The sequence below is a fragment of the Bombina bombina genome, chromosome 4 (genome assembly GCF_027579735.1).
Source record: "Bombina bombina isolate aBomBom1 chromosome 4, aBomBom1.pri, whole genome shotgun sequence".
Classification (NCBI taxonomy): Eukaryota; Metazoa; Chordata; class Amphibia; order Anura; family Bombinatoridae; genus Bombina; species Bombina bombina.
This window is the reverse complement of record NC_069502.1, coordinates 203,731,739-203,753,394: the sequence shown is the minus strand read 5'-3', so window position 1 is coordinate 203,753,394 and position 21,656 is coordinate 203,731,739. Positions and strand designations below refer to the sequence as shown.

Genomic DNA, 21,656 nt, shown 5'->3' with positions numbered 1-21,656 from the left:
ACACTACTGGATTCACTTACATATAACCGGTTGAACATTTGAACATTTTTTATGTACGCCAATTTTTGTGAACACTATTTTTTGTGAATGCTATTTTTCTTTGTTGAAAGCTATTGTGTGCACTCAATCACTCACTTAGGTTGTTTATATTATTGAATGTACATGTCCTAACTCCTCATCACTGGCTCACTAAGTCAGCGTCACATGCTATACTCCATTGGATATTTTTAGATATTTTTAGATTTGTTTATTATATATATATTTTTTTTTTTGTTAAGTCAGACATGGATCCATGCGTCTGATTGCCATTTGTAAATTTTTATATGTATTAAAATGTACCTTTTACTAGCCTTTTAAGCTTTTTAGCGCTTACTCTCTCCCCATTTTAACTTTTGTATTGTTAGCCTACTAGGAGGCTATATAGTTAGTAAGCTTAAGGCCCTGGGTGTAGCGCTTGGTCCACTTCTCCTGTTCTTATAATTGCATCCTCTATCTGAATCATGAAAGAAACAAAACATAATTTATGTAAGAACTTACCTGATAAATTCATTTCTTTCATATTAACAAGAGTCCATGAGCTAGTGACGTATGGGATATACATTCCTACCAGGAGGGGCAAAGTTTCCCAAACCTTAAAATGCCTATAAATACACCCCTCACCACACCCACAAATCAGTTTAACGAATAGCCAAGAAGTGGGGTGATAAGAAAAAAAGTGCGAAGCATATAAAATAAGGAATTGGAATAATTGTGCTTTATACAAAAAAATCATAACCACCCCAAAAAAAGGGTGGGCCTCATGGACTCTTGTTAATATGAAAGAAATGAATTTATCAGGTAAGTTCTTACATAAATTATGTTTTCTTTCATGTAATTAACAAGAGTCCATGAGCTAGTGACGTATGGGATAATGACTACCCAAGATGTGGATCTTTCCACACAAGAGTCACTAGAGAGGGAGGGATAAAATAAAGACAGCCAATTCCTGCTGAAAATAATCCACACCCAAAATAAAGTTTAATGAAAAACCTAAGCAGAAGATTCAAACTGAAACCGCTGCCTGAAGAACTTTTCTACCAAAAATTGCTTCAGAAGAAGAAAATACATCAAAATGGTAGAATTTAGTAAAAGTATGCAAAGAGGACCAAGTTGCTGCTTTGCAGATCTGGTCAACCGAAGCTTCATTCCTAAACGCCCAGGAAGTAGATACTGACCTAGTAGAATGAGCTGTAATTCTCTGAGGCGGAATTTTACCCGACTCAACATAGGCAAGATGAATTAAGGATTTCAACCAAGATACCAAAGAAATGGCAGAAGCTTTCTGGCCTTTCCTAGAACCGGAAAAGATAACAAATAGACTAGAAGTCTTACAGAAAGATTTCGTAGCTTCAACATAATATTTCAAAGCTCTAACAACATCCAAAGAATGCAACGATTTCTCCTTAGAATTCTTAGGATTAGGACATAATGAAGGAACCACAATTTCTCTACTAATGTTGTTGGAATTCACAACTTTAGGTAAAAATTCAAAAGAAGTTCGCAACACCGCCTTATCCTGATGAAAAATCAGAAAAGGAGACTCACACGAAAGAGCAGATAATTCAGAAACTCTTCTAGCAGAAGAGATGGCCAAAAAGGAACAAAACTTTCCAAGAAAGTAATTTAATGTCCAATGAATGCATAGGTTCAAACGGAGGAGCTTGAAGAGCTCCCAGAACCAAATTCAAACTCCAAGGAGGAGAAATTGACTTAATGACAGGTTTTATACGAACCAAAGCTTGTACAAAACAATGAATATCAGGAAGAATAGCAATCTTTCTGTGAAAAAGAACAGAAAGAGCAGAGATTTGTCCTTTCAAAGAACTTGCGGACAAACCCTTATCCAAACCATCCTGAAGAAATTGTAAAATTCTCGGTATTCTAAAAGAATGCCAAGAAAAATGATGAGAAAGACATCAAGAAATATAAGTCTTCCAGACTCTATAATATATCTCTCTGGATATAGATGTACGAGCCTGTAACATAGTATTAATCACAGAGTCAGAGAAACCTCTTTGACCAAGAATCAAGCGTTCAATCTCCATACCTTTAAATTTAAGGATTTCAGATCCTGATGGAAAAAAGGACCTTGAGACAAAAGGTCTGGTCTTAACGGAAGAGTCCACGGTTGGCAAGAGGCCATCCGGACAAGATCCGCATACCAAAACCTGTGAGGCCATGCCGGAGCTACCAGCAGAACAAACGAGCATTCCTTCAGAATCTTGGAGATTACTCTTGGAAGAAGAACTAGAGGCGGAAAGATATAGGCAGGATGATACTTCCAAGGAAGTGAAAATGCATCCACTGCCTCCGCCTGAGGATCCCGGGATCTGGACAGATACCTGGGAATTTTCTTGTTTAGATGAGAAGCCATCAGAACTATTTCTGGAAGTTCCCACATTTGAACAATCTGAAGAAATACCTCTGGGTGAAGAGACCATTCGCCCGGATGCAACGTTTGGCGACTGAGATAATCCGCTTTCCAATTGTCCATACCTGGGATATAAACCGCAGAGATTAGACAGGAGCTGGATTCCGCCCAAACCAAAATTCGAGATACTTCTTTCATAGCCAGAGGACTGTGAGTCCCTCCTTGATGATTGATGTATGCCACAGTTGTGACAATGTCTTATCTGAAAACAATGAACAACTCTCTCTTCAGAAGAGGCCAAGACTGAAGAGCTCTGAAAATTGCACGGGGTTCCAAAATATTGATCTGAAATCTCACCTCCTGAGATTCCCAAACCCCTTGTGCCGTCAGATACCCCCACACAGCTCCCCAACCTGTAAGACTCGTATCTGTTGAGATTATAGTCCAGGTCGGAAGAACAAAGAAGCCCCCTGAACTAAACGATGGTGATCTGTCCACCATGTCAGAGAGTGTCGTAAAATCGGTTTAAAGATATTAATTGAGTTATCTTTGAGTAATCCCTGCACCATTGGTTCAGCATACAGAGCTGAAGAGGTCGCATGTGAAAACGAGCAAAGGAGATCGCATCTGATGCGGCAGTCCTAAGATCCAACATTTCCATGCATAAGGCTACCAAAGGGAATGATTGTGACTGAAGGTTTTGACAAGCTGATATCAATGTTAAACTTCTCTTGTCTGACAAGGACAGAGTCATAGACACTGAATTTATCTAGAAACCTAAAAAGGTTACCCTTGTCTGAGGAATCAATAAACTGATTGGTAAATTGATCCTCCAACCATGAACTTGAAGAAACAACACAAGTCGATTCGTATGAGATTCTTCGAAAATGAGAAGACTGAGCAAGTACCAAGATATCGTCCAAATAAGGAAATACCAAAACCCTATTCTCTGATTACAGAAAGAAGGGCACCGAGAACCTTTGAAAAAAATTCTTGGAACTGAGGCTAGACCAAATAGTAGAGCCACAAAACTGGTAATGCTTGTCTAAAAAGAGAATCTCAGACACTAAAAGTGATCTGGATGAATCGGAATATGCAGATACACATCCTGTAAATCTATTGTAGACATATAATGCCCTTGCTAAACAAAAGGCAGGATAGACCTACAGTAACCATCTTGAATGTTGGTATCCTAACATAACGATTCAATAATGATAGATCCATAACTGGTCTGAAGGAATTGACCTTCTTTGGTACAATGAAGAGATAAAATAAAACCCCAGCCCCTGTTCCAGAACTGGAACTGGCATAAATACTCCAGCCAACTCTAGATCTGAAACACATTTCAGAAATGCTGAGCCTTGCTGTGTCAATTGGGACACGGGAAAGAAAAGAATCTCTTAGCAGGAGGCCTTAACTTGAAGCCAATTCTGTACCTTCCTGAAACAATGTTTCTGAAACCAGAGATTAAAAACGGAATTGATCCAAATTTCTTTGAAGAAAACGTAATCTGCCCCATACCAGCTGAGCTGGAATAAGGGCCGCACCTTCATAGGTACTTAAGAGCTGGCTATAGGATTCTATAAGGCTTGGATATATTCCAAACTGGAAATAGTTTCCAAACTGATACCGCTCCTGAGGATGAAGGATCAGGCTTTTGTTCCTTGTTGTGAGGAAAGGAACGAAATGATTATTTACCCTGGAAAGAAAGGGAAAGCAAAGTTGACTTAGAAGACATGTCAGCATTCCAAGTTTAATCCATAAAGCTTTTCTAGCTAAAATAGCTAGAGACATATACCTGACATCAACTCTAATGATATCAAAAGATGGTATCACCAATAAAATTATTAGCATGTTATAGAATAATAATAATGCTATAAAATTAGGATCTGTTACTTGTTGCGCTAAAGCATCTAACCAAAAAGTTGAAGCTGCAGCAACATCCGCTAAAAATATAGCAGGTCTAAGAAGATTACCTGAACATAAGTAAGCTTTTCTTAGAAAGGATTCAATTTTCCTATCTAAAGGATCCTTAAATGAAGTACTATCTGCCATAGGAATAGTAGTACATTAGCAGGAGTAGAGACAGCCCCATAACCTTAGGGATTTTTGTCCCAACAAACTCTAATCTGTCAGATGGCACAGGATATAATTTGCTTAAACGTCTAGAAGGAGTAAATAAATTACCCAAATTATTCCATTCCCTGGAAATTACTTCAGAAATAGCATCAGGGAGATAAAACACTTCTGGAATAACTACAGGAGATTTAAAAACCTTATTTAAACGTTTACATTTAGTATCAAGAGGACCAGTATCCTCTATTTCTAATGCAAATAACACTTCTTTAAGTAAAGAACGAATAAATTCCATCTTGAACAAATACAAAGATTTATCAGCATCAACCTCTGAGACAGAAACCTCTGAACCAGAAGAACCATTATCAGTATCAGAATGATGATGTTCATTTAAAAATTCATCTGAAAAAAAGAGAAGTTTTAAAAGACTTTTATGTATACTAGAAGGAGAAATAACAGACATAGCCTTCTTAATGGATTTAAAAAATAAAATCTCTTATGTTATCAGGAACACTCTGAAAATTAGATGTTGACGGACAGCAACAGGTAATGTAACAGTACTAAAGGAAATTTTATCTGCATTAATAAGTTTGACATGACATGCAATACAAATAACAGCTGGAGAAACAGATACCAAAAGTTTATAGCAGACTTAGCTTGGTAGCTCCAGCACTGTGCAGTGATTTTCCTGTAGTAACTTCTGACTCAGTTGCAACGTGGAACATCTTGCAATATGTAAAAGAAAAAAAACAACATATAAAGCAAAATTGATCAAATTCCTTAAATGACAGTTTCAGGAATGGGAAAAAAATGCCAGTGAACAAGCTTCTAGCAACCAGAAGCAATAAATAATGAGACTTAAATAATGTGGAGACAAAAATGACGCCCATATTTTTTAGCGCCAAAAAAGACGCCCACATTATTTGGCGCCTAAATGCTTTTGGCGCCAAAAATGACGCCACATCCGGAACGCCGACATCTTTGACGCAAAATAACGTCAAAAAATGACGCAACTTCCGGCGACACGTATGACGCCGGAAACGGAAAATAATTTTTGCGCCAAAAAAGTCCGCGCCAAGAATGACGCAATAAAATGAAGCATTTTCAGCCCCCGCGAGCCTAACAGCCCACAGGGAAAAAAGTCAAATTTTTGAGGTAAGAAAAAATATGATAATTCAATGCATAATCCCAAATATGAAACTGACTGTCTGGAAATAAGGAAAGTTGAACATTCTGAGTCAAGGCAAATAAATGTTTGAATACATATATTTAGAACTTTATAAATAAAGTGCCCAACCATAGCTTAGAGTGTCACAGAAAATAAGACTTACTTACCCCAGGACACTCATCTACATGTTTGTAGAAAGCCAAACCAGTACTGAAACGAGAATCAGTAGAGGAAATGGTAAATATAAGAGTATATCGTCGATCTGAAAAGGGAGGTAAGAGATGAATCTCTACGACCGATAACAGAGAACCTTATGAAATAGACCCCGTAGAAGGAGATCACTGCATTCAATAGGCAATACTCTCTTCACATCCCTCTGACATTCACTGCACGCTGAGAGGAAAACCGGGCTCCAACTTGCTGCGGAGCGCATATCAACGTAGAATCTAGCACAAACTTACTTCACCACCTCCCTTGGAGGCAAAGTTTGTAAAACTGATTTGTGGGTGTGGTGAGGGGTGTATTTATAGGCATTTTAAGGTTTGGGAAACTTTGCCCCTCCTGGTAGGAATGTATATCCCATACGTCACTAGCTCATGGACTCTTGTTAATTACATGAAAGAAATGTGGGTTTACTATCCCTTTAAACTATTCAAAGCACAGATTAATTGCATAATTTAACATAAAATGATTTAAGGATAACATGTGCAACAAACATAGAAGCTCATTTTAGCTTAAAGGGACATGATACCCAAATGTTGAAACATTTGAAAGTGATGCAGTATAGCTGTAAAAAGCGGACTAGAAAATATCACCTGAACATCTCTACATAAAAAAGGAAGATATTTTACCTCCAAATGTCCTAAGTATTCACACCCCATTGTAAAGGACTTTAAACAGCAAAATTAGTATGCCTGTCCCGGGACTTGTAAGGGAGGGTGCTTTATGCACACTCATCTTATTTCCCTATTCAGTTTAAGGAAGTTTACTATGAAATCTCATGAGATCACAGTTCATGACCTCAGCACGGCTGATGCTAATTGGCTGCTGTTCTCCCCTTTTTTTTTTTTTTTGTTTCTCCACTTTTTTTTTTACCTGCAGCTGGACAACAGCTGAAGTATAACACCAGCACTTACTCTGGTGAGCTGAGGAAATTGTGAGGTAAAATATATTTTTCACATAGAGAGATGTTCAGGTGATATTTTCCTGTCAGCTTTTTACAGTTATTCTGCAACACTTTCATGTGTTTTAGCAAATGAGTATTATGTCCCTTTAAAGGGATAGTGTAGTCAAAATTAAACTTTCATGATTCAGATAGATTATGCAATTATAAACAACTTTCTAATTTACTGCTATTATATTTTTTTTCTTTGTTTTCTTGGTATCTTTATTTGAAAAGTAGGAATGTAAGCTTAAAAGCCGGACCATTTTTGGTTCAGAACCTGGGTAGCGCTTGCTGATTGGTGGCTACATTTAAACACCAGGTAGTCAGTAAACCAGCTTGGACTCACTAAATACGCCTTGGGGAGAACACTACTAATGACAAACTGTCTCTCACATAAAATAGAGCTGTTATACTTCTGCAAAGTGTTCATTTAAAAAAAAAAAAGTAAATAAATAAAAAAATACTTGCATGAATATTATTAGTATGGCTTGATAATTAGTAGCACAAATAGTGTTGTCCTCCAGACAATTACTGACTGACCTGCATTTGACTGTAGGTGGGTATGTGGTTGGTGTTACACATAAATCCTTTCCCAAATCTTTACCAACTGAGCAGTGATTTCATCACTTTGCTGCAGTAAGAAACTATGAAGTGATTTATCCCCTTTTGGTGCCAGACACACACAGAAAGCATTTCTTGACCCCCATGACTACCAGTAGCACATACAGAACAGGCATTTTATACACCTAATTGTTGCCAGTAATAAACAAAAAGCTGATATTTTACCCCCACTGGATACCTGTAATAAACACAGAACAGTATTTTAAACCCCCCTTAACTGTCAGTACAAATAAGACAATTATTTTTTCCTCTCCTTGACTGACAGTTATGAATTGTACTGTGCATACACACCTCACACCTCTTTCTGGCCCATATTTGTAAAGGCAGCGGAGTTTAAAAAGCTGAACATCTTTTATATAGATTTTACTAGACATTCTGTTAAAATACTGAACTGTTCAGATGAATACTGGAAACCTTTCAACCTGAGTGAAGAACTCATTTGTGTTTGTTCCGTCACATTCCTTAGGGCTGGGCACATGAGCAGGTAATAAATAAATAAAAATCTTTTTATATATTTACATGTGTGTGTGTTTGTATATACTGTGTATATATATATATATATATATATGTATATATATATATATATATATATATATATATATATATATATATATATATATTTTTTTTTTTTATTATTTATATACATAAAGCAGACTAAACCAAATAAAATAATATAGGAGGAGTAATCAGCTTACTAAATCTACTTCTATGAAAATCATAAACCATAATGTATTCTTACCTGATAAATGTATTTATTTCTTGACACAGTGAGTCCACGGATCATCTTAATTACTTTTGGGAATATAACTCCTGACCAGCAGGAGGAGGCATAGAGCACCACAGCAAAAGCTGTTAAATGCCACTCCCCCTAACCACAATCCACAGTCATTTGACCAAAGGGAAAGGAGAAAGGAAGTAATCTAAGGTGCAGAGGTGCCTGAAGTTTATAGAAAAGCAAACTGTCTGAAAAACAGGGCGGGCCGTGGACTCACCGTGTCAAGAAATAAATAAATTTATCAGGTAAGAATAAATTATGTTTTCTTTCTAATGACACTGAGTCCACGGATCATCTTAATTACTGTTGGGAACCAATACCCAAGCTAGAGGACACGGATGATAAGGGCGGGACAAGACAGTTAACCTAAACAGAAGGCACCACTGCTTGAAGAACTTTTCTTCCAAAAGAAGCCTCCGCTGAAGCAAAAGTATCAAATTTGTAAAATTTAGAAAAAGAGTATGTAAAGATGACCAAGTCGCAGCCTTGCAAAGCTGATCTACAGAAGCTCCATTTTTGAAAGCCCAAGAAGATGAAACAGCCCTCGTGGAATGAGCTGTGATTCTCTCAGGAGGCTGCTGACCAGCAGTCTCATATGCCAAGCGAATAACACTCCTCAACGAAGAGAAGTAGCTGTAGCTTTCTTACCCTTATGCTTCCCAGAAAAGACAACAAATAAAGAAGAAGACTGGTGAAAATCCTTAGTCGTCGGCAAATAATATTTTAATGCACGAACCACATTCAGGTTGTGCAACAAACACTCCTTATGAGGAGGAGGATTAGGACACAAAGAAGGAACAACAATCTCTTGATTAATATTCTTATCAGAAACAACCTTGGGAGAAAACCCAAGGCAGTACACAGAACTACCTTATCAGAGTGAAAAATAAGAAAACGTGATTCCTACTGTAAGGCTGAAAGCTCCGAAACTCTTCGAGACGAAGAAATAGCCACCAGAAACAAAACCTTCCAAGATAACATCTTAATATCCAAAGAATGCATAGGTTCAAACTGAGCCTGTTGAAGGACTCTACAGGGAGTGCAGAATTATTAGGCAAGTTGTATTTTTGAGGATTAATTTTATTATTGAACAACAACCATGTTCTCAATGAACCCAAAAAACTCATTAATATCAAAGCTGAATATTTTTGGAAGTAGTTTTTAGTTTGTTTTTAGTTTTAGCTATTTTAGGGGGATATCTGTGTGTGCAGGTGACTATTACTGTGCATAATTATTAGGCAACTTAACAAAAAACAAATATATACCCATTTCAATTATTTATTTTTACCAGTGAAACCAATATAACATCTCAACATTCACAAATATACATTTCTGACATTCAAAAACAAAACAAAAACAAATCAGTGACCAATATAGCCACCTTTCTTTGCAAGGACACTCAAAAGCCTGCCATCCATGGATTCTGTCAGTGTTTTGATCTGTTCACCATCAACATTGCGTGCAGCAGCAACCACAGCGTCCCAGACACTGTTCAGAGAGGTGTACTGTTTTCCCTCCTTGTAAATCTCACATTTGATGATGGACCACAGGTTCTCAATGGGGTTCAGATCAGGTGAACAAGGAGGCCATGTCATTAGATTTTCTTCTTTTATACCCTTTCTTGCCAGCCACGCTGTGGAGTACTTGGACGTGTGTGATGGAGCATTGTCCTGCATGAAAATCATGTTTTTCTTGAAGGATGCAGACTTCTTCCTGTACCACTGCTTGAAGAAGGTGTCTTCCAGAAACTGGCAGTAGGACTGGGAGTTGAGCTTGACTCCATCCTCAACCCGAAAAGGCCCCACAAGCTCATCTTTGATGATACCAGCCCAAACCAGTACTCCACCTCCACCTTGCTGGCGTCTGAGTCGGACTGGAGCTCTCTGCCCTTTACCAATCCAGCCACGGGCCCATCCATCTGGCCTATCAAGACTCACTCTCATTTCATCAGTCCATAAAACCTTAGAAAAATCAGTCTTGAGATATTTCTTGGCCCAGTCTTGACGTTTCAGCTTGTGTGTCTTGCTCAGTGGTGGTCGTCTTTCAGCCTTTCTTACCTTGGCCATGTCTCTGAGTATTGCACACCTTGTGCTTTTGGGCACTCCAGTGATGTTGCAGCTCTGAAATATGGCCAAACTGGTGGCAAGTGGCATCTTGGCAGCTGCACGCTTGACTTTTCTCAGTTCATGGGCAGTTATTTTGCGCCTTGGTTTTTCCACACGCTTCTTGCGACCCTGTTGACTATTTTGAATGAAACGCTTGATTGTTCAATGATCACGCTTCAGAAGCTTTGCAATTTTAAGAGTGCTGCATCCCTCTGCAAGATATCTCACTATTTTTGACTTTTCTGAGCCTGTCAAGTCCTTCTTTTGACCCATTTTGCCAAAGGAAAGGAAGTTGCCTAATAATTATGCACACCTGATATAGGGTGTTGATGTCATTAGACCACACCCCTTCTCATTACAGAGATGCACATCACCTAATATGCTTAATTGGTAGTAGGCTTTCGAGCCTATACAGCTTGGAGTAAGACAACATGCATAAAGAGGATGATGTGGTCAAAATACTCATTTGCCATTCTGCACTCCCTGTAAGAACCAAATTAAGACTCCAATGTGGAGTAGTAGACTTAAACACAGGCCGAATTCTAACCAAGTTACAAACACTAGCTACTTGAGCGTGTTTCACGCTCTGTTTTTAATTGCCAGATTAAACCGCTACCAAACCTCTATTTATTATTAGATCTGGGTTGTGCCAGATAAACAGTACTATCAGTACGAATCTATAGTGTAATGTATTTTGATCTGGGTTGTGTCAGATCTAGTCATAGTATAGTTTTGCCGATATTCTAGGTAACTTGTTACCAAGTGAGAATATTATTTTACCTACTACCTATACTACTTTGATAATAAACTCTAACTTAATGAGTTTTTTATTGTACTAAAAGGTGATCTGGGTTGTGCCAGTTGTAGCCATTAGTTAACATTACTTGAAGTCTAGGCAATTAACCAGATATTGAGAGCACTATTGCACTTATTAACTGTATGTGACCTAGCTACTATGATCCAAAGCACATTATTTAAAACAGCGTAAACCTTTAATACAAGAATTGGGACACAGCACTGGACATAGAAATCACCGCTGATATTATATGTGCAGTACGATCTAAGCTTAGAGTTACATAAGGTCCAAACTTTACTTGCGCTATGACAGATACTAACTAGTGGTTGAGAATACACCCTCAAACATAGTTAATCTCTTACACCTTGGAACGTTTAAATAGCAACAATAGTGCATATTGCTAACAATACAAAGCAATACACATGTAGCATAGTTTTACAGAGATCAATCCAAGGGGTACGTTGTAACATAGGTGAAACGAATATTAACCAATAAATTAGAGCGAGATCCTATTAGATCCCACAGTATAACAACTTTGCCAGAGATTAACTACAGGTGTACGTTTAAACATTGGTTAAATTCATGTTAACCAAGAAGCATAGTGAGATCTTATATGATCCCTTAGCATAGATTGATTATATTGAGTAACATTCTGGTGGTGCATGATTCAATTGAACCAGTAATAAATAATTTGAACTACATGTGTCTAAGCATAACATACATTTTCAAATAATACATTCACCAGACAGAGTGTCAGACTGTTGATATAAGCTACCAATATTTCGCTTATTGGGGGTCACTATCCTAAGTTGTTAACTAATAAATTTATCTTAATCAATCCTCCTTTTAGGATTTTATGTATGATATATGTCATCTTATACTCAAGGAGAACCAACCCAGTATAGCCAAATATCCTATGTATGTGGCCATTCCTATCATCCCACATCTCTAGTCACTATATAATTTGAAAGACAGGTTAATAGTGGTTGTATACACGTATGGTATATTTAATTTTATACCTTTGATAGAGTGGTGTGAATGTTAATTTTCAATTGAGGGATTATTGATATCAATATATCTAGGCTGATACATGATTATGCCCTCTTTGAATAGTAATTAGGATTATCACTAAGGTATATCTGGATTTTTTTAATTTGTATGTAGAGTTTAGATTTTAACATTTATCAATAAAAGTTACATTTTAATTAATCCACCCTTTTGTGGAAGCAATCGCTCACAGTCAGGGCCCAGAGTGCTCTTTGTGCAAACTTGTTGGTGGGTATTCTAGGCTCTCTCTAGCCACCCCACTTTTAGTCCCCGAATTCTAACCAAGGCCTGATAAAAAGAATGAACATCTGGCACATCTGCCAGGCCCTTGTGCAATAAAATAGATAAAGCAAAAATTTGACTCTTCAAGGTACTAGCAGATAAACCTTTCTCCAAACCCTCCTGGAGAAAAGACAAAATCCTAGGAATCCTAACTCTACTCCATGAGTAGCCTTTGGATTCACACCAATACAAATATTTACGCCAAATCTTATAATAAATCTTCATAGACACAGGCTTACGAGGCTGAATCATAGTCTCAATGACTGACTCAGAAAAACCACGCTTCCAAAGAATCAATCGTTCAATCTCTAAGCACTCAGCTTCAGAGAAACTAGATTTGGATGAAGGAAGGGACCCTGCAGAAGCAGGTCCTTCCTTAATGGAATACGCCAAGGTGGAAGGGAAGACATCTCCACCAGATCTGCAAACCAGATTCTGCGAGGCCACACCGGAGCAATGAGAATCCCTGATGCCCTCTCTTGTTTGACCCGAGCAATGACCCTAGGAAGAAGAGCAAACAGAGGGAACACATATGCCAGACTGAAAGTCCAAGGAACTGCCAGAGCATCTATCAGAACAGCCTGAGGATCCTTTGACCTCGACCCGTACCTTGGGAGCTTGGCATTCTGACAAGATGCCATGAGATCAAACTCTGGCTGCCCCCAACTGAAAATAAAGTTGGAAAATACCCCTGGATGAAGTTCACACTCCACCGGATGAAAAGTCTGTCTGCTCAGAAAATCCGCTTCCCAATTGTCCACCCCTGGAATATGGATAGCAGATAGACAACAGTTGTGAATCTCCGCCCACTGAATAATCTTGGCTACCAGGCAGGTCTGCGAAAAGCAAGTTCCCTGAGAGAGAAGATACTGAGACAACCACCATGGAAGAGAATCTCTGGACATCGGATCTAGAACAATCCTTGGAGATACATCCGCATAATCCCAGTTCCACTGCCTGAGCAAGCATAACTGCAGAGGTCTGAGATGGAATCGAGCAAACAGAATGGTGTCCATGACTGAAACCATCAGACCAATAACCTCCATGCACTGAGCCACTGAGGGCAGAGGAAGGGACTGAAGAGCAAAACAAGTATTGAAAATCTTTGACTTTCTTGCTTCTGTCAGAAAAATTTTCATCTGTCGTCCAGATAAGGAGCCACTGCAACACCCCTCAATTGAAGCACCACCAACAATGCTCCCAGGACCTTTGAAAAAATTTTGGGAGCTGTCGCCAGACCAAAAGAAAGAGCTACAAACTGAAAATGCTTGTCTAGAAATGCAAATCTTAGGAACCTGTGATGAGCCCTGTGAATGGGAATATGCAGATATACATCCTTTAGATCCACTGTGGTCAAGAACTGACCTTCCTGAACCAAAGGAAGAATGGAACGAATAGTTTCCATCTTGAAAGACGGAACCCTGAGAAACTGGTTTACAATCTTGAGATCTAAAATAGGTCTGAAAGTTCCCTCCTTTTTGGGAACGACAAAGAGATTGGAATAAAAACCAAGACCCTGTTCATGAACTGGAACAGGAACTATCACTCCCATGTCGGAAAGATTCTGAACACAACGTAAGAACGCCTCTCCTTTTATCTGGTTTACAGATAACCTGGAGAGAAGAAACCTGCCTCTGGGAGGAAAATTATTGAACTCCAGTTTATAACCCTGGGACATGATATCTACCATCCAGGGATCCTGAACATCTCGAACCCAAGCTTGAGCGAAGAAAGAGTCTGCCCCCCACAAGATCCATTCATGCTGATTTTGAGTCAGTAACAGGTTTCCTGGACTGCTTCCCCTTATTCCAAGACTGATTTGACTTCCAAGATGTCTTGGACTGTTCCTGCTCGGAGGAAGAAGAGGAAGATTTACCAGAGAAGTTACGAAAGGAACGAAAATTACTCTGCCGACCCTTCTGTTTATTTATTTTATCCTGAGGAAGAGAATGCCCCTTCCTTCCCGTAATATCAGAAATAATCTCAGCCAAGCCTGGCCCAAACAAGGTCTTAACCTTGTAAGGAATAGACAAAAGCTTAGACTTAGAGGGCACATCCGCAGACCAGGATTTTAACCATAAAGCTCTGCGAGCTAAAATGGCAAAACCAGACATTTTAGCTCCCAACTTGATGACCTGCAGAGAAGCATCTGCAATAAAGGAATTAGCCAACTTCAAAGCCTTGATTCTATCTTAAATTTCTTCAAGAGGAGTATCTTGCTGAATAGAATCAGACAATGCATCAAACCAATATGCCGCCACACTAGTAACCGTAGCAATACATGGAGCCGGTTGCCATTGATACCCCTGGTGAACATAAATCTTTTTAAGCAAAGCTTCCAACTTCTTCTCCATAGGATCTTTAAAGGAACAGCTGTCCTCAATAGGAATAGTGGTCCTTTTGGTCAGAGTGGAAACTGCTCCCTCCACATTAGGAACCATCTGCCAAGATTCCTTAATAGAATCAGCAATAGGAAACATCTTCCTAAAAATTGGAGAAGAGGAAAAAGGAATCCCAGGCTTCTCCTATTCTCGTGCAATAATATCTGAAACACGATCTAGTATAGGAAAAACTTCTACTGAGGAAGGGACATCAAAAAACTTATTAAGTTTACTAGATTTCTTAGGAATAACCATGACTGGCGCCTCAGAGTCATCCATGGTAGCCAAATACTCCTTGAGTAAGAAACAGAGGTGCTCCAGCTTAAACCTAAAGGAAACAACCTCAGGTTCAGAAGAAGGATTTACACTATCAGAATCCGAGATCTTACCCTCAGATGCTACTAAAGTATCTTCCTCCTCAGACGTATGAGAAGAAACACTAGACACAATTGCAACAGAATCAGAAACCTTATACTTCCTCTTGCGCTTCCCCTGTAACATAGGAAAAGCAGACAAAGCCTCAGATACTGCAGAGGATATATGGGTAGCCATATCCTGCAAGGAAAAATCAACCTGAGACGAAACACAGGGCACTCCAGAAGATTGGGATGTATGAGGAGAAAGCTGCGGATTAGCCTGAACAGGAGACACCCAAACAACATCCGCCCTAGACAATGAAGGCTCAGAATCAAAAACTCTATCCTTGTAATGTAATGTTTTCTCAATACAAGAGGAACAAAAAGGGATAGGAGGCTCAACATTAGTATTTAAACAAAGAGAACAAGCAACAGCTTGCAGGACCTCTTGGTCCATCTTATTCCAAAGGAAAAAACCTTGATCAATAAAAAATTCTAAGTTCAAATCAGAATTTTAATGAAACAAAAAGAAGTTACTGTCGCTTTAAATTTTAAAAAGACTTTTTTTTTTTTTTTAAACTAGAAAATCCTTAAGTAAACTGCACAATAAATCTTGCAGCAACAATTTTTCACAAAATCAATGCAAAAAGAGACAAACGTTATAGTCCCTGAAATTCAGACAGAAACTTAAATATAAACAGAGCAACAGCCCCACAAAAAAACAACAGGCAACCTCCACACCTCAGCAAGCTCTGCTGAGATGCCTACCTGACCTCCTTGCTGCCGGAAACAAAGTCAGAAAATGATTTGGTCCCCCAAACAGCCGCACCGTAGAGAACACTGAACCACCTCTGAGGAGCTATGCAACAGAGCTGCAACATCCAGGAACAACAGGAAACAGTTAAAAGGGCGCCAAAAATGCCCTTGCTATCTCAGATAAGCCCGCCTCTTGTGGGCATGGCCTAACAAACCTCCCGGTAGCCATTAATACACAAACAAAAAACATGTACACCAAAGTGAAAAACATAATAAACTGAGTCAAACATCCCCAGTGCCTGCAAAACTGCCATACAATAAACCGTTAACCTAGAAGGCTGATTGTATATTTAGACAGAATTAACTGTCAAAGTGCCAAATTCTCCTATATAAAAACAGGGAAAGAAATAGGCACTTACCTCAAATCTGTCCAGGAGCAGGACAGCTCACTTGGTATGAGAGGGGCTTCCTACCTCACATGGATCTGTGGAAAAAAGAAAAGGCTGAGTAAACTTACTCAAACTTTCAACCAAGGGCAGCATGAAATTACTTAGGAGGCCCAGTGGGGATTATACCACACAAGTTCCCAAATGCTTAAAAGCTACCACTTGCTCTACTGAAGAGACTGACATGGACTACGGCTAAACCCCAAAGAAAACCAGAGCAAACTTGCTCTGCTTAAAAAATAAACTCTTGATTGAAGAATCAGACACCTAATTTACCCCTCCTTGCAACTGATACAAGCATAGAGAATGACTGGGGATTGTGGGTAGGGAGAGTGGTATTTAACAGCTTTTGCTGCGGTGCTCTATGCCTCCTCCTGCTGGTCAGAAGTGATATTCCCAACAGTAATTAAGATGATCCGTGGACTCGCTGTGTCATTAGAAAGAAAGAAGCCATTTAACATAATGACAAGTAGACTTTGTGAGAGAGAACAACTAAATGATATGCTCTGTGCCAGGATACTGCACCCTGTAACTCCTTAACTAAAGCAAATAACACAATATAAGGTAATGTCAGAATTAATAATTCTTTGTGGGAAATAATCACCCTAAAAGATAAAAAGCTTTACAATAAAATACATTAAAGCATACAGAAACCTTTCAAATTATATACTTTACTTTAAAAGAGCAATCATTTTAAACTTTAGAAAAAGTGTTTTCTGCCATATAAAATACTTTTGACAAAGATTGCAATTTATTTTACTTTCTGAACAGATTTTTTTTTTTTTTTAAGTCTTAGTAACTTCCTCTGAAAGGGCATCAAATCACAGGATGCCCTTTTGAAATGACTGTGTTTTTATCCCATAAAAAACACTCCACTTTAGGATTTGTTCAAGTAATACACTTCTGATCTCAATAAATTAAATCTAATAATTGGATCATAATAATTGGACCTAAAATAATAGGTGCAAAATGTGTCAGTGGTGTCTTATAGAAGTTATATGCCGTCTGCATTCAATGTCTTTTAAATTCTGAACTAAACAATGTTTTACATTTTTACTTTAACTATGTGGCCGATTATTTGATAACCTGTGGTTGTTATTTGTGTTACAGATAAACCCATCATCTAACATTCTCGCTCTGTCTATGAAGTCAAAGACGGGATGATCTAAATGCGTATCTTATACTGTTACCTTGGTATCTTGCTGTGGGGTATCATCTACATTTCTATAGGAGATGGCAAGATACATACATACAATATACTTTCAAAAATGTATTGCAGTTACGCAGTAAAAATAATGCTATGCATACAAAACTCATAACTCAGTACACTTATGAAACCTACTACAAGATGTTAGTTTTCACCATGCCATACAAATCCTAAACTACACAGAAAAAATTGTATTCACTGTAAACCGTTCCATGCCGTCCTAACGGCGCTAGGCTTTAGCGCCGTTAGGACGGCATGGAACATCCTAGCCGTTTAGCTGTCCTGAAGCCAACGGCGCTTACTGCATGGGATCAGGTCATGGTGGGCATCCCTAATGTTGTAGGCTCGCCCCCCTGACCCAATCCCATCATTGAAATCTTGCGATTGCATGCACGAGCGCAAGATTTCAATTTGTTTACATAGGAACTTTGTTCCAATGAAGACAAATTTAACCCGACACGAAAGGGTTATGGTAAACTACAGTTTACAAAAATCATTTGAAATTGTAAACAAGAAGTTCAAATTCAAAGAGTTCTTTATATTTCTATTGTGAAATAAATCTGGCAGCATTGGTGAGTTTGCTGAACATGGCGTTCCTTGGGTGTCTATAAAGCTTCTTCACTGTTTTTATTGAAATTATATAAGCTTATTATGCTTATTAGACAGTAGTTGTTGCAATTTCATCTTGAGAAATTAATTCTGGTGAGTTTGTTTCAAAATATGCGATGCACTTACAAAAGTGAAGGAAACAACATGTATGTAGAACTAGAAACAAATGTATGGTAAATCAGTGTTACTTAACCGTGGTCCTTAAGTACCCCCAACAGGTCAGGTTTTCATTATAGCTGAACTAGAGCACATGTTAAATCAGCTGATGGGTGAGAGCAGGTTAGTAACCATGGTTACTGATCAGCTGAATATTTCACCTGTGCTCTAGTTCAGCTATAATGAAAACCTGGCCTGTTGGGGGTACTTGAGGACCACGGTTAAGAAACACTGTGGTAAATGACGCTGAAAACAATGTAATTTGATTGGTTTGTGCTTTGGAAAAAAAATGATGGTATCAATGCAGGCTCCTCTCTGTCACATTCACTCTCCCCTGCAAAAATATGCATTTTAGTGAGCTTCATTACTTTCTATGGAGCTAAGCTCGCAACTCGCTGGGAATTCCTAGTTCATCCCATTTATTAGATCATTCTGTGAGCCCCATAGTATTGCTGGAGCTACGCTATCACCTTAAAGGGACATTAAACACTAAATACATGCTAGATAGAATGATGCATTCAAAGAAAAGATTAGTCCATGACTAACTTGTAGATGTACTTTTTAAAAGTTTCATTAGTTGTTTAAAAAGTGACAAAATAAGTGTAAAGTTTTAGAGTCTATAAAACACTGGGAGCTGCCATGTTGTAACTTGTGTTACCTTCTCTGCTGTGGCCAATTAGGGTCAGTTATAAATAGGTCACTAGAGTGTGCAGCAAATGGTTGTGCTGGATTTAACAGTGTTCTGCACTTCCATTTCTAACAGGAACTGAAAAGCTCACAATTTCAGAATGGAATTACAGGCAAAGAGGACAAAATAAATAATTAAAGTATATTGCAGAGTTGATTTATTATATACAATTTATCATTTTATATTACCATCTCAAAGTGTTTAATGTCCCTTTAAGTTTAGTAGGTTTCCTGATTCTGGCTTGGTACAACAAACTTTTAGCATTTTTACTATTAACAAGTTTATTTCCACTGGGGTTTTGTAAATTCTCTGGCACACACAAATATGAATTAGTTAGTCATTCTTCTTCCCATATACGCCACTTACTTTTCAGATTAGTTCATAAAGGAACCTATTGTTTTGAGGACTGCCCCTTCATATATAACTAAAACTCTTTAAAGGAACATTGTAGTGTATAAATTGCATGTTCTTATTGATTAGAGCAGGTCATTTTTGCACTACTCACAGTGGAATGCTATTTGTTTAAACGTTGGAAATAAGTTAAATACATAGGTAAAGTCCTGTTTAGGAGGCACAAGCATTGCAGCTCCTTAAGTAAACAATCAGTGACTAGTGGAGTCAAGCATCTGCCCCTGCCAATTGGCTCACTGGCTGTTTCCTGCTATGGAGTGAGACAATGTATTTACCCCTTTCACATAAATTTCTAGGGTGGGTACTGCTGAAACTACATCATTTTTCCACTACAATGCCCCATTAATTTAAATGTAATCATAAATGTAGAGCATTCATCAAAATAATATGCAGTCAGGCTATGAAAAGAGAAAAAAGTTAAATCCCATCATACACGTGTTTGCAGTTAGAATATGTTCTGCATGCAGCGCAGCATTTATGAGGTTTCCATGACATCAAAAGAAAAACGTACCAGTTTGCTTCAATAAACATGTAAAACAGTAATCTTGTATTCCTGCAGCCGTAAAATGAAAATATTGGCTTTGTGTAAACATTTAAGCAGCTGAACATGAAGATCTCTCCCAGGTGTGGGGCCAGTGAAAGAAGCACTACAGACTCTTAAAGATGCACACATATTACACCAGTGGAAGGTAATGAGTATTATTTAAAGGGGCACATACTAAAGTTCAGAAAACAGCACAATGTACTAACTGGAGCCACAGCAAAATTGTTTTTAATGCACACAAAAAAAAATCTTTCCTGCTACAGAAAAGATACTGGGAGCTGCAGGGGGAGATTAAGAAGACTGCATGTGGCTCCTGTCTCATCAATTACCCAGAATTGAATAACAGTAAACAACATCTTTGAAAAGCAAACTACAAATATAAAATGTAAAATAACCGAACCTGTCAGTTGACAAATCCTTAATTCATAGGTTTTCCAAGCTCTCCAATACGCTTCTTTCATACATTTTCTAAGGTGCATAGGTAATCCATAGAGTAGCCTTTTAATGCGCATCGGTCATATCGCAACATGATCACAAAGGTTTTCCTAAAAACAAAAAAGTGCAAATGAATGAACTATTTAATAAACACTTTTTAAGGTAGAGCAATAAATGTGAATACATGTTTTCTGCGCAGGCAGCATATACAGTACTTAGAGATATCCACTTCATATTCCTTCCCCATAGTATAATAAAGACATAAAGCTTTGAATCCTAGCAGTTAACCTAAAGACCACCTGGACTGCAGAGCGTGCTGCAACAAACCAAATTTGTGTTAGAATTTCCTCCCTAGCTAAAAGATTCTTAGAATTTAATAACCAATAAAAGAAAATTTGAAATACTGACCATTTAAAAGGAGCATTAAATAGCATGGTAACTACTCATAGTATTGGTTTTGCTCCTGTGTCATTCTCTTATTGTATTGTTTATTATTATAATCTTATCATTATTTTATCCCCTTATAAGTGCCACTTAGTGAATCTGCTGTGCACTTTCACAGATCAGTGATGTTGTTCTCTTTTTCACAGGCTGTATTGTGCACGTCAGTTGAGCATGCACAATACAGAGTAGGAACTTCTGTATTTGCTCTGTAATATAACTGAGGGCTTTTTTATATTTGTTAAGTAACTGCATTAAAAAAATAATAATTGTAAAGCCTCTGCTGTGATAGCTAAAATGAAGTGCAAGGTACAGCTGTCAAAAGCAACGTCATTGTTCTGTGAATATGTGGCAGTATGTAATGGCAGAGCTTCAATAAGTTAACAGGTTTGATGAGAGCTGCAGGCACAAGAGGAAAAACAAAAGCATTGTGAGTAGTAAAGAGTCTGTTGACATTGTACCCAGTAGTTTAATGTACTTTCAACTTCCCAAACACTTTGTTAAATAACTGCTACCACAGAGGCAACTCCAATTGAATATCTAAACATCCACCTCCAAATCTCTCTGGCTTTAAAGCAAAACTACCACATATGAAAATGTGTTTCCTTTTCACCTCTCAATGAGCCCAATCTAGAATGATGCATATATCAACTAGATCTGCATTTAACAAAGTTTTTCTTTAATCCCTTAAGCCAATCGGATAAAGGTACCACGTCACACAGTAGTTTGCCCATAATGCGGTCCCCGCTGTAAGTTTTGACATCAGAGACTGTAGCTGGGG

At 38.2% G+C, this 21,656-nt stretch overlaps 1 protein-coding gene across 2 annotated transcripts in view; it reads right to left on the bottom strand.

The window, feature by feature from the left end:
- PPP2R3A (protein phosphatase 2 regulatory subunit B''alpha) overlaps positions 1 to 21,656 on the bottom strand; it is a 703,244-nt gene that overhangs the window by 439,971 nt on the left and 241,617 nt on the right. For both annotated transcript variants that reach the window (XM_053709750.1, XM_053709751.1), the window contains exon 2: positions 20,400 to 20,544. The gene's annotated coding sequence lies outside the window, so the exon portion shown is untranslated. The remainder of the gene's footprint in view (positions 1 to 20,399; positions 20,545 to 21,656) is intronic.